Source organism: Pinus tabuliformis, chromosome X (assembly GCF_031772625.1).
Source record: "Pinus tabuliformis cultivar Carrire ecotype Pingquan chromosome X, CPIR1, whole genome shotgun sequence".
In the NCBI taxonomy this organism is placed as follows: Eukaryota; Viridiplantae; Streptophyta; class Pinopsida; order Pinales; family Pinaceae; genus Pinus; species Pinus tabuliformis.
Genome location: NC_142308.1, coordinates 15758068 through 15770109, shown reverse-complemented (window position 1 = coordinate 15770109; position 12042 = coordinate 15758068). Strand labels below are relative to the sequence as shown.

Below are 12042 nucleotides of genomic sequence, written 5' to 3'. Positions count from 1 at the left end.
TTGATACAGTGATTGGTTTCAGTTTGTTATTTGATATTGGGCTTAAATGATGGTAGTGGGTCTAGTCTGAAAATTTGATGAAAGGTGGCCTACAGGTTGTGATGTTTTAAGTTAGGTGGTTCCAGTATAAAAATTATGAAACGTGGTCCACAAAAGTGCTAAGGGTTGGATCCTTCAGTAAGGGAGTTGAAGCTTCCTTACAGTGGTAGCTTGTAAATTAGATTAAGGGGTAGGAGCTCCCTTCCGGTGGGTGGCGGTAAATGAGATAAGGGGGTTGGAGTTCCCTTCCAGTGGGTGCTAGAGAATGAGAGAAGGTTGTAGCCTTCTGCAGGTGGGTGCCTACGTGTTGGTATGAGTCTGCGCCAGTACAATATTGAAAGAAGTTTTTCATTATAATAAAAGATGAAGACAAAGATGAAAACAATTATGGTTTTCTCCCACATTGGGTTTCCACCTAAAAATCCTTGTGTTCATGTGTGTTGATGTGTTGCTTATGTGTGATGGTTTATTTTATTTTTACTGCACATGGTTACTGTTTAATTAATTCCTAATGAAAAATTGGTACATTGGTTCAAGTTAAATAGATGCCGACTTAACTGAAAAATTAGTTAACTGGATATAAACTAGCTTTCTGCATAACAGTCGAGTACATACACAAGTTTCCTTTATTATAGTCACGTACATAAATCTGAATAAGAAAAGAAAAGTTTAAGTGAGTTTTTAAAATAATGATTCACCCCCCCCAGTATTTTTCACAACAAAAACTCGTCTGTTGCTTTTCATTAATGAGATGAGAATGAGAAACTATTACAAGAACTTGCTTCGATCCTAAAGCACACACTGCATTGTAAACATGTTCTCTTGTTGACTTTCTTGCTTTGGCAAACCCTTAGCCAATTCAAGGCCCCAACTTGCTCCCATTTCCTTGCACAATCCTAGAGGAAATTAGCTCCTAAGAGATAGGAATTTTCTCTATTTGCTTGCACAATTCCCAAGGAATGATTCACCTACTGAATTACCAAGCCTATGCACTCAACTATTATACAATTAATAATTACAATGTTCCTTTTCCTCCACTCCAGCTAGGCAATTCAAATTCCATTCATGTTTGGGCTATTTTTAGCCGATTGACTAATTTAACTAAGAGATCACAGAGTTAAAAACAATTCTACTACTCAATTGACCTTCAACTGACTCAACTAGTTACTTGAGTTCAATTCACTGAGTCAAACTGAAAATAATTGAACTAGATTGCTAAATTTTAGTAATCACTACATGCACAACTCTACTTCTAGCCTATAACTCAAATTTACTAAGTAAACTAGTAGACAAGGGCCATGTCACACAAGTTAACTTCAATCTAAGTCATCCTCCTGATGTGGAAAATCAAATTACTAAATTTGACCAAGGCACAAGTCAATTTTAGCCTTTCTTGCTACATTTCTAACTCTCCCTCTTAGCAAGAAATGGATTTTGTACCACCCTTATCCTACACCTGTGGAATTCAAATTTTCCTCTTGATAATGCCTTTGTCAAGGTATTTACATCCCTCTCCTCAGTTGGAATGTACTATAGCATTATAATTCTCATTGACACATAATCCCATAAGTGATGGTACCTTATATCAATGTGCTTGAACCTGTCATGAAATACTGGATTCTCATAGATTTTGACACAACTCTGATTATCACAATAAATCATTGTCGGATCCATCTCCTGACTGAAAATACCCACAAGTATTTTCCTCATCCAAATGGCCTCACATCCTGCTTGAATTGCAACCATGTATTCAACCTCTGCTGAGATGAGTGCCACATACCTCTGTTTCTTGCTATACCAGGAAATAGGTGTATACCCAACACTGAAGATAACACCTGAAGTACTTGTCCTGTCTGATGGACTCCTTGCCCAATATGAATTAATGAAGCCTTGGATCTTCACTCCATCTGTCCTCCCGTACCATAATCCATACTCGGTTGTGCCTCTGAGGTACCTCAACACATGCTTTGTTTCCTTCGAATACAACTTGGTAGGCTTCAACATGGCTTGACTCAATTGATTAACTACATAGCATATGTTCGGACTTTAGTTCACCAGATACAACAAGGTTCCCACAAGTTCTCTATAAATGGTAGCATCTATTGCCTCTCTTGAAGAAGCACTCTCATTCCTCCATTTTGTAGCTAGAGGTGTGTCCATAGGCTTGCAGTTCTCCATGTGAAATCTATGAAGTATTTTAGAGGCATACTTCCCCTAACTCACAAACAAATCACCATCACCATGCCATACTTCTATCCCAAGGAAGTAATGCATCAAGCCCATGTCTTTCATCTTAACTTAAATTCTCTCACAAGGTCCTCCTTGCAAGAGCAGATCAACTTCTCATCCCCAGTAAGTATCAAGGCATCAACTTACAAAACTAAGATAAGTAACTTGCCATCTACCACAATGTGATAAAGGTTGGAATTTGCTTCACTTTTGGTGAAGCCCAATCAACTAAGATACGTGTCGATCAAGGTGTACCATCAGGGTGCCTTTTTGAGAGCATACAAGGCTCTCCCGAGTCTACACACATGTGTCTCCCTATCATAAGCCTCAAATCCTTCTAGCCACTCTATGTAAATTTCTTCCTCAACAACACCCTTGAGAAAGGAGATATTCACATCCATCTGGTGGATCTTCCACCCCATCTATGCAACTAATGATAAAATGGTTTTGATTGAGGAATATATTGCCACTGGTGCAAATGTTTCCTTATGGTCCACTCCCTCTACCTGAGAGAAGCCTTTGGCCACAAATCTAGCCTTGTACTTCTCGATGCTCCTATCACCTGCATGCTTCACTTTGTAGATCTATCTGGAATTGACCACTGACTTGTTATTTGGTGTTGACACCACCTCCCATACACTATTCTTCATGATGGAGTCATACTCCTTCACCATGGCATCAACCCACACTGGTTGAGAAACTACTTCCTCAAATGAAGAAGGCTCTATCTCAATGAGTTCTGTCATGAGAGCCATATATCTAGTGTACCTATATGGTGACCTCCTTTTCCTGTGCTGAGATTTCAGAGCTCCTACATGATCTTGTGCATCCTATACCAATCTATCAACTTCTCTGGTTCTCTTCCTTCCTTCTTTGGAATATTTTGGTTGAGTGGGTGCCTCCACTCGACCTCCTATCTGCTCCTCTACATGTGGCTACTCCAAAAACTCTTGAAGCTTTGTCTGAGGCTCCTCCTTAGGAACTAAAATCTTCTCCTCCAGTGGGATACTTAGCTCTGGCTCTAAAGAACATCTCATAGTCTTCTCCTCATCAAATTTTACATATCTCCTCACTACTGTCACCCTTAGTGAGGGAAAATACACCCTATAGTTATGTGGTGTCTATGTGTGCCCTACAAAGACTCCCATCTTAGTTGTAGGCTCAAGTTTCTTCCTTCTATCCTTGGAGACATGACAATACACAATAGCTCCAAAAATTTTAAATGAGATAAATTTGGCTTCCTCCCAGAGAAAGCTTCTTCAGGTGTGATCATGCCAAGTATTATATAAAGGCTCTTATTCTGCAAATAAACTACAGTGTTGCATGATTCTACCCATAGATGTAATGGAATCCCCTAATAATGTAACATAGCTCTTGTTGCTCCCACTATGCATCTGTTCTTCCTTTCAGCTACCCCATTCTACCGTGGGTTATGGGGTGCTATCAATTCTCTTCTAATACCCTCTTTGGCACAAAATTCCTTGAAGGTGCTAGAAACATATTCTCCTCCATTATCACTTCTAAGGGCTTTCAATTTCTAACCAGTCTCCTTTTCAACCAATGTTTTGAATTCAACAAATTTTGAGAAAAATTCATCCTTCTTCCACATGAAGAAAATCCATCATTTTCTTGAAAAATCATCAACAAAAATAACATAATACCTGTGTTTTGTTGTAGAGGATGTAGAAAATGCTCCACATACATCACAGTGGGCTCACTCCAAGATTTCTCCAGCTCCGCTATCTCAACGCTGGAAGGTGGATTTGACATATTTCCCCACTTTTCATCCCTTGTAGACATCACGATGGCAAGGGTACATTTTGGGAGACCGATGGTAATCTGCTGCATTATTTTTAAGGCCCCATGGTATAAGTGTCCCATTCACCTATGCCAAAGTTCTCCAACATCTTGACTCTGCACTTCTCCTTCCTTGCTACTCAGTGCAGTACAGACTTCCACCTCAAGTTTGTAGATATTGTCACTCAATCTCCAATCTGTTTCAGCTACTCAGTAGCTACATGTATTGGAAAGGCTTTCTCCTTACTGAAAAAAACAACATAGCCATAATCCTCCAATACAACTACACAGATTAGGTTCTTTTTCATCCTAGGTACATACATGACATCTTATAGATGAAGATGGGAGCTCGACTCCCTCTTAAAAGTTACGATAGCAATTCCTTTGTTATTGTACCACCCATCATCCCCACATTCTATGTGCATTTGGAGATCCTTCTCTTCTATGCTATTGAAGAATTATTTGCATCCTGTCATATGGAATGAGGCACCTGAATCTAGATACCACACACTCCCCATTACAGTGCTCACCATGCATGCAATCAAGGTGAAGTCTAATTCGAATTGTGAGGAAAGTGCTTCACCTCTTGCTCCTTTTGAAGGATTCTTGTTAGACTTCTTGCGTAGACACTTTTTTGCATAGTTCCCAGACTCATGGCAGTGAAAACATTTTATCCTTCTTAATTCCTTCTTCTTGCCATTGTTTTGGGTGGTCTTTGGTTTACTTTGGGCCTTCTTGCCCTTGCCTTTATTTCCCTTCCCCACCAAGGAAAAATTATCTTCCTCCTCAGATTTGGATGTTACTCCATATCTAGTGTTCCGTCGAATTTCTTCTTGCACCAGATTGGACCATAATCTCTCCTAGTTTGGTAATTTGTCCCTTCCATTTACAAAGTCTTGGTAGCTGTGCCAGGATTTGGAAGGCCTAGGAGAGCTAGGTTCACTAGTTCTAAATAGGGAATATTTTCTCCAACTCCTCCAAGCTCATCTCGACACTGAGTGAACCTGGAGAGGTAATGTGGAATGGTTTCTCCTTTCTGCATGTAGATGTTTTTGAGCTTGTCCCTCAATGCAAATTTCCTGGCATCACTACTATTTCTGAATAACTTAGTGAGGTATTCCACATAACAAATGGAGTCTCCTTGCATTATAAATCAGAGAATATGTGGTCTCTCACACCCTCCAGGATGATCCTCCTGGATTTTGTGATATCCTTCTTCCACTGGGCTAATTGTTGTGCATCTGATACTGCTGGCTTTGGAATGTCAATTTTGGTGTACTCCAACACACCATTATCATCAAGCATTGTTTCCATCCTATCCTTCTAGGCTATGAAATTTGAGGTTCCCTCAAGGGAATACTCCAATCTCAATCCATTGAAAGACATTTTCCCGAATAGAAGAAAACCGCTTCACTGAATCTACAAATTGAAATATCTGAAGAAGAGGCTCTATAGACTAGTTTTTAGTATGATTTATGCTTTGAAACCATGTAGAAATTAATAGAAATTTTCTACTATTGATGAAATCAAACTGAAATCAGGAGATCAAAATTTTCCTCTACTATTCTATAGAATGGAAATCACAATTTAGAAATTCATGCAATGACATGCAACCATTAAAACACCATAAGAACACAATAATTTACTGGGGAACCCAATTGGGAAAAACCTCTCTGCTACTTTTCATTAATCATATGAGAATGTGAAACTATTACAATGTCTTGCTTCGATCCTGAAGCACACCCTGCACTGTAAACATGTTCTCCTGTTGACTGTCTTGCTCTGACCAACACTTAGCCAATTCAAGGCCCCAACTTTCTCCTATTTCCTTACGCAATCCTTGAGGAAATTAGCTCCTAAAAGATAGGATTTTTATCCTATTTTCTTGCACAATTCCCAAGGAATGATTCACCTACTTAATTACCAAGCCAATACACTCAATTGGTATACAATTGATAATTACAATGTTCCTTTTCCTCCACTCTAACTAGGAAATTCAAATTCCATGCATGTCTGGGCTATTTTTAGTTGATTGACTAGTTTAACTGAGAGATCACTGAGTTAACAATAGTTCTACTACTCAACTAACCTTCAATTAACTCAACTAGTTACTTGAGCTCAGTTAACTGAGTCAAACTGAAAATAACTGAACTAGATTGCTAAATTTTAGCAATCACTACATGCACAACTCTACTTCTAGCCTATAACTCGAATTTACTGAGTAAACTAGTAGACAAGGGCCATGTCACACAAGTTAACTGTAATCCAAGTCATCCCGTTGATGTGGAAAATTGAATTACTAAACTTGACTGAGGCACAAGTCAAATTTTGCCTTGCTTGCTAGATTTATAACATAAAAGCATGCATGGAAAGCAACTACATATACATGTACTTTTTCTTTAAACATGATTGGAAAAATATTAAAACAACTTCATATGTTCAGCTAAAATTGATACAAAAGATGATAAGAGCATAAATGGAGAATAAAAATAGTATTATATAAATATATATTCTTTTTCAAATTACAACATAGATCATTGTCTATAATACATTACTCATATCTTCATAACATTGTAAATTAAAAAGAAAAAAAACTCGATGAGAGGCACATATGGCCTCAAAGAGAACATTATAATTACAAGAAGCACTGATAGGCATGATAAATCACTTCCATTCAGGAAGAAATTTTATATCATAAAGATATGAAAAATAAATAAATAAGAAGCATTGGAGAATAATGAAGAACAAAGAAAGAGAAGGTGCTTTGTTAAAATAAAACAAAGGAGCAGAGAATAAATACCTTATAGGAAAAGAATGCTAAATTATCTATTCAATTTAAAAACAAGTGGAATAACAGTTCAACTAAGTCGTAAAGGCACATAATATTGGTGATAAAAGTCTGAATATAGACCATGCTGTGAAGAGAAACCCCAAATACAACCAAACAAAGATATGTTACATGCAAAGATATGTATTCCAAAGCACGATAGAGTATATGAATAGTCTGGTCGACCATTAAATCAAACCGAGTTCATTTTACAACTTGAAACACAATACATATATTATAAAAGAACAAGACCGAGGCATGTGAATAAATGTAAGATAAAACCCTAACAAATAATGACAAAAAAAGGGTTTGTATTGGAAATCCTTTCACCCCATCATTATTTTCTTGAAGGGTTGGGTTTGTTTCACACGTGCAAACCCAATATATACATATATGTCAAAAGAATTACACCCCATTGCAATAAAAATAACTGAAACATGTATATGGTCATAAGAATAAAAAATTGACAAATAATACCTAAATAGAATTTAAAATTAAAACCCTCAAAAGTTTTCCATTAATATTTATCACAGGGTAGGGCTTTTGCTATCGAAAGGTACCCCAAGAGGGAAAATATGTTTATCACCGTACAAAAGGATTTAGGAGACAAAAGATTCAGAGACACACACATATAAAATAGGAAATTCAAACTAATTAAAAGAGCAACCCTTGAAAATAATGAAGGGCTTTGTAACCTTTTAAATTGGAGAGAATAAGTTATGATGCAAAGGGTTTATTAGTAATTACCAGTGCGTAGTTCAACTCATCGCTTGAATTCACTTTGCCCACGTGTAACCAACATCTAATAATTGAAAGGACTAAACAAATTCTCCATATCCATTAGTATATAGGAAGGATTTCCTTGCAAAAACCCCAAATATCATGAATTAACTTAGTTACAGGAGTATATAATGAAATATGTTTCGATTAAATTAGCAAGAACAATGAAGAAAACAAATTTATCATTGTAAATTATGAAATCGTAATAAGGAATGAAAATTTACATCGTTATAACATGAAAATTGAAATAGGTACATCGTTATAACATGTGGACCACTGGTTTAAAAATACCAAAAGGAAATAGCTTAATAATAGTGTTTATGCACTATCGAATACCAAAATCAACAAAAAAAACTTTGATATGAAACTAAGTTGCAGAGCCACGAAACTCTAGCGGCGACCAAACGAAATAAACGAAAAACCAATGAAAATTATGGATGGGAAAGTAGTCATTGGTGAACACAGGAACCCTAATTACATGAGAACTGTTGATCAGATATGATCAAATCCCTATCGTTTATGTTAAGGTTTGCAGATATCTCCAGGGATCCATTTTAGCGAAACACATGGAATAAGGAGATTATGACAAGTTTAAGAAGTTTCTCTAAGGGTGGTTGAAATACATATACCACATTGATACCGAAACCATAGCTTCAAAGGTTAGTAAAGCCCAACACATTGCATAAACGAACAACATAGCCTGCTAACATAAAGAGGTATGTATTGTTATATGGTTTGACATTTAGGGTCGTATGTGTGGAACTTTTCCAAATGTATGGTGTGAGTTTAATTACGCCGTAAGGCGTTTCCCTCTGAGATTAACTCCCCAAATTGCTTTCATGTCAAAATATGTGCCATTGGATTTTAGTGTTAGACGATTAGGTAATCCTTATCCGTTGATTTGAATTGACTGTTCGTTCGATCCTGCACTAACTGCGACTGTTCGTTCGATCCTGCACTAACTGCGACTGTTCGTTCGATCCTGCAATAATATGGACTTCTCCTTTAGTGCAATTGAGAAGATCTTCCAGGACGTGGACAGTATCGGGAACAGCAAGCCAGAGCGCCTCGCTGTGCCAGAGTATCTGATCCTCTGCATCAATGGTGAGGCGGTTTCTTGGTTTTTAAAATTAAATCCTCTGAATCCATGTTTCTTGGTTTTTTAATTAAATCCTTTGAATCCATGCTGAGGCGGTTTCCTTGGTTTTTTAAATTAGATCATCTGCATCCATGCTGAGGCGGCAACATAGATCCCTCGTTCCACAGAAAACGAGAGAACCCGGCCTTCCAAATTCACTGTTGAATATGGATGGCCGGCGTCGAAGGGCTTTTGAGGAGAAATTCCTGAGATCCTGCTGTAAAGTGAAGATGTTAAAAGATTGAGTTGGAGGGCGTATACGGTGCATAGTGTTGGTACTTGCTCCAGAATGGGTTTCTCGGTTGTGGTATCCGGTAGTGGAATCACGGTTGGGCGACCATTTTCTCCCAATACAGCGGCCATTCTCTCAGATTATTCCTGTAACGTAGACATTGAATCTAAGGGCAAAGAAGAAGGGATTGAGCAACGCCGTAAGCCTTGCAAATATGATGTCTCCCTCAGAGGTAAGCATTTACTTGACGGACTATGGTAATTTTGTTGGGTGCCATTGTCGATTGCACCAAGGAGAATAGGGGATTTTATCAGAAACGCATACATACATGTGTGATAAAGAGAATGTTCAGATTTCACTGTACTTTCTTGTAAGATAATTCATTCATTTATAATTTATAGTCATCGCTGTCATGATTCTGATAATAAATTTATGTATTGCTGTGAAAGAAACATTGGTTTTCCTCTCCAAGATTCCAAAATGGTCAAACTCCATTTTGCACTGCGAATGATATTTGCATTTAATTGATTATATCTTTTAACGATGTTTGCATTTAATTGATTATATCTTCTAATTTGATAAATATTGCCAATGAGTATATTCCGGGAGTACGATGACTTAGGTTCTGTCTCAAAACATCCTTGAAACTCATCTCTTGCTCTGAGGTTTCTCAGAATCCGCATAACCATGATCTGCTGTTGGCCAGCAGTGTTTTCTTTGTCCAGATTTGCAGTTATTGATTTATTTGGGAGAACCTGGAGAAATTGGATTAGACTGGTTTTGGTTTTGGCACTTGCAATGTGGGGGCAGCAGTGTTTTCTATTTGTCCAGATTTACAGTTTTAAGAATTTTATTTGTGTTTATTATTATTATATTTATATAAAATTCAACTGCTCTCACACAGTATTGGTTGATATCTTTCCAGTATAATTTCAGTGTTTAGCATTATCCTATAGTTTAACGAGGCGGAGGAGTTGTTCGGAACCTTTTGGAAATTCTGGTCATATTTAGAGAAAATCTGGCCAATATTTTTGTAAATCCAAGTTATGGTTGTTAAACTTCAAAATTTTAGGTGTCCTATACGTTTTTGATGCGCTGAATCCATTTCGACCATCAAAAACATAATTCAAACACTGCTTTTACAAGATTTTTTGAATTTTTTTGCCCAAATTCCAATCACTTTTGGCCGTCTAAGCAATTCCTCTACCTTGTTAGACAACTCCTTATTGTATTCATATAAAATTCAATTTCTCCCTACGTATTTGGTGGAATTTCATAAGAATTTGTACTCCCTTAAACATTATGTGGTGTAGAAATCCATGAACAAATAATTAGAAATGGATTTCAGCTGGATGTCATTGTGGTCACTGCCCTATTAGACATGTATGAAAAATGTGGTAGCTTAGACAATGCACGCGACCTGTTTGACATGATGCGACATCGAGATGTTGTCTGTTGGACGGCCATGATTGCAGGATATGCCATGCATGGCTATGTAAGTGAAGCCATCACACTCTTTGAAAAAATGAAACCCTGTGATGTAAAACCAAACCATATCACAATGGTTTGTGTTTTGTCTGCCTGCTGTCATGCAGGCCTAGTCTATGAGGGCCTTCAATACTTCAATTGCATGAGGGACTATTATCACATCATACCTGCGATGGAGCACTACTGCTGCATGGTTGACCTGATTAGCCGTGTTGGGCAGCTAGATGAAGCAGAAGGCTTTATCAATAAAATGCCAATCAAACCCGATGCATCTGTTTGGATGTGTTTGCTTAGAGCCTGCAGAATACATAACAATATAGAGTTAGGAGAATCCGTGGCAAAACACCTTTTTGAGTTGGATGTGAGAGATGCTTCACCTTATGTGCTTCTCTCAAACATATATGCTATGGCTGGTAGATGGCGTGACTTTGAAAAGGTTAGAAAAATAATGAAAGTCAGAGGAGTCAAAAAAACTCCTGGATGCAGTTGGATTGAGGTCAACAAACAGGTGCATGCCTTCCTTCTGGGTGAGAGGTGACATACATGACCAAAGAGGTTATAGAGATTGTTTTCAGAGATGAAGTGAACAGGGTATGTTCTGATCTAGTTTTCAAGGCTGTATGCAAAAATGAGGAGCAGACTTTAATTTATATAGCAAACGACTTCCATACTTCCCTCAATCAAAAGCCCAAGTGGTCTGCAAAACTAGAGATATGAATTCCCTCTACCCACCTTGCATTGTTCAAAACATAAAGATAAGCTTCATTCTTAAGACAAGGAGCAAGCATTTTCACTCAACGTGTTTTAATCAAACCAATGAAATTGTTATCATAACTGTCAAATAATTCAACTCTAGTCAACAACCTTCTCATTCACTCTGCAAGACGTCGAGTCATGGATACCTTGTTAAATTGCTACCAGGCTCAAATACCATTCTTTTATTTAATTCGCCTCAGACTTATCACTGAGATTACATGCCCTAACTGTATCATGCAACTTCTGAGGTGGCCGACTTATGAGGGACAAAATGTCTATTCCTTGTCGTGGCAAAGGAATAAATATAGATCCAAAAATATCTAATCACATGGTGCTTGCTACGAGTGTGCTTTGAATCTCCTCTAGGGTAACTACAACAAGAAATTCATCAATACTGCAATCAACATATGTTAAACCTTGGAGAAGTTTCCTAGCACTCGTTCTCTCCCCTTGGTCTTTAAAATATTGTCCATGGTAATCATGGAAGTGGCAAAGTTACATGAATACATTTACTGGCCCAACATGCAAGCTGGGGAGTTTTAGATCCAGCTCAATGATACATTTAGCATTACGAGCTAAACCAAATACATTGTTGATTAAACCTTGGAGAAGTTTCCTAGCACTCGTTTTCTCCCCTTGGTCTTTGAAAGATTGTCCATGGTAATCATGGAAGTGGCAAAGTTACATGAATACATTTACTGGCCAGCATGCAAGCTGGGGAGTTTCAGATCCAGCTCAATGATACATTTAGCATTA

General features: G+C 37.7%; 1 pseudogene; it reads left to right on the top strand.

Moving 5' to 3' along the window:
- Positions 1 to 10423: 10423 nt before the first annotated feature.
- On the top strand, positions 10424 to 11068 carry LOC149138074 (pentatricopeptide repeat-containing protein At2g03880, mitochondrial pseudogene; annotated as a pseudogene).
- Positions 11069 to 12042: the final 974 nt, after the last annotated feature.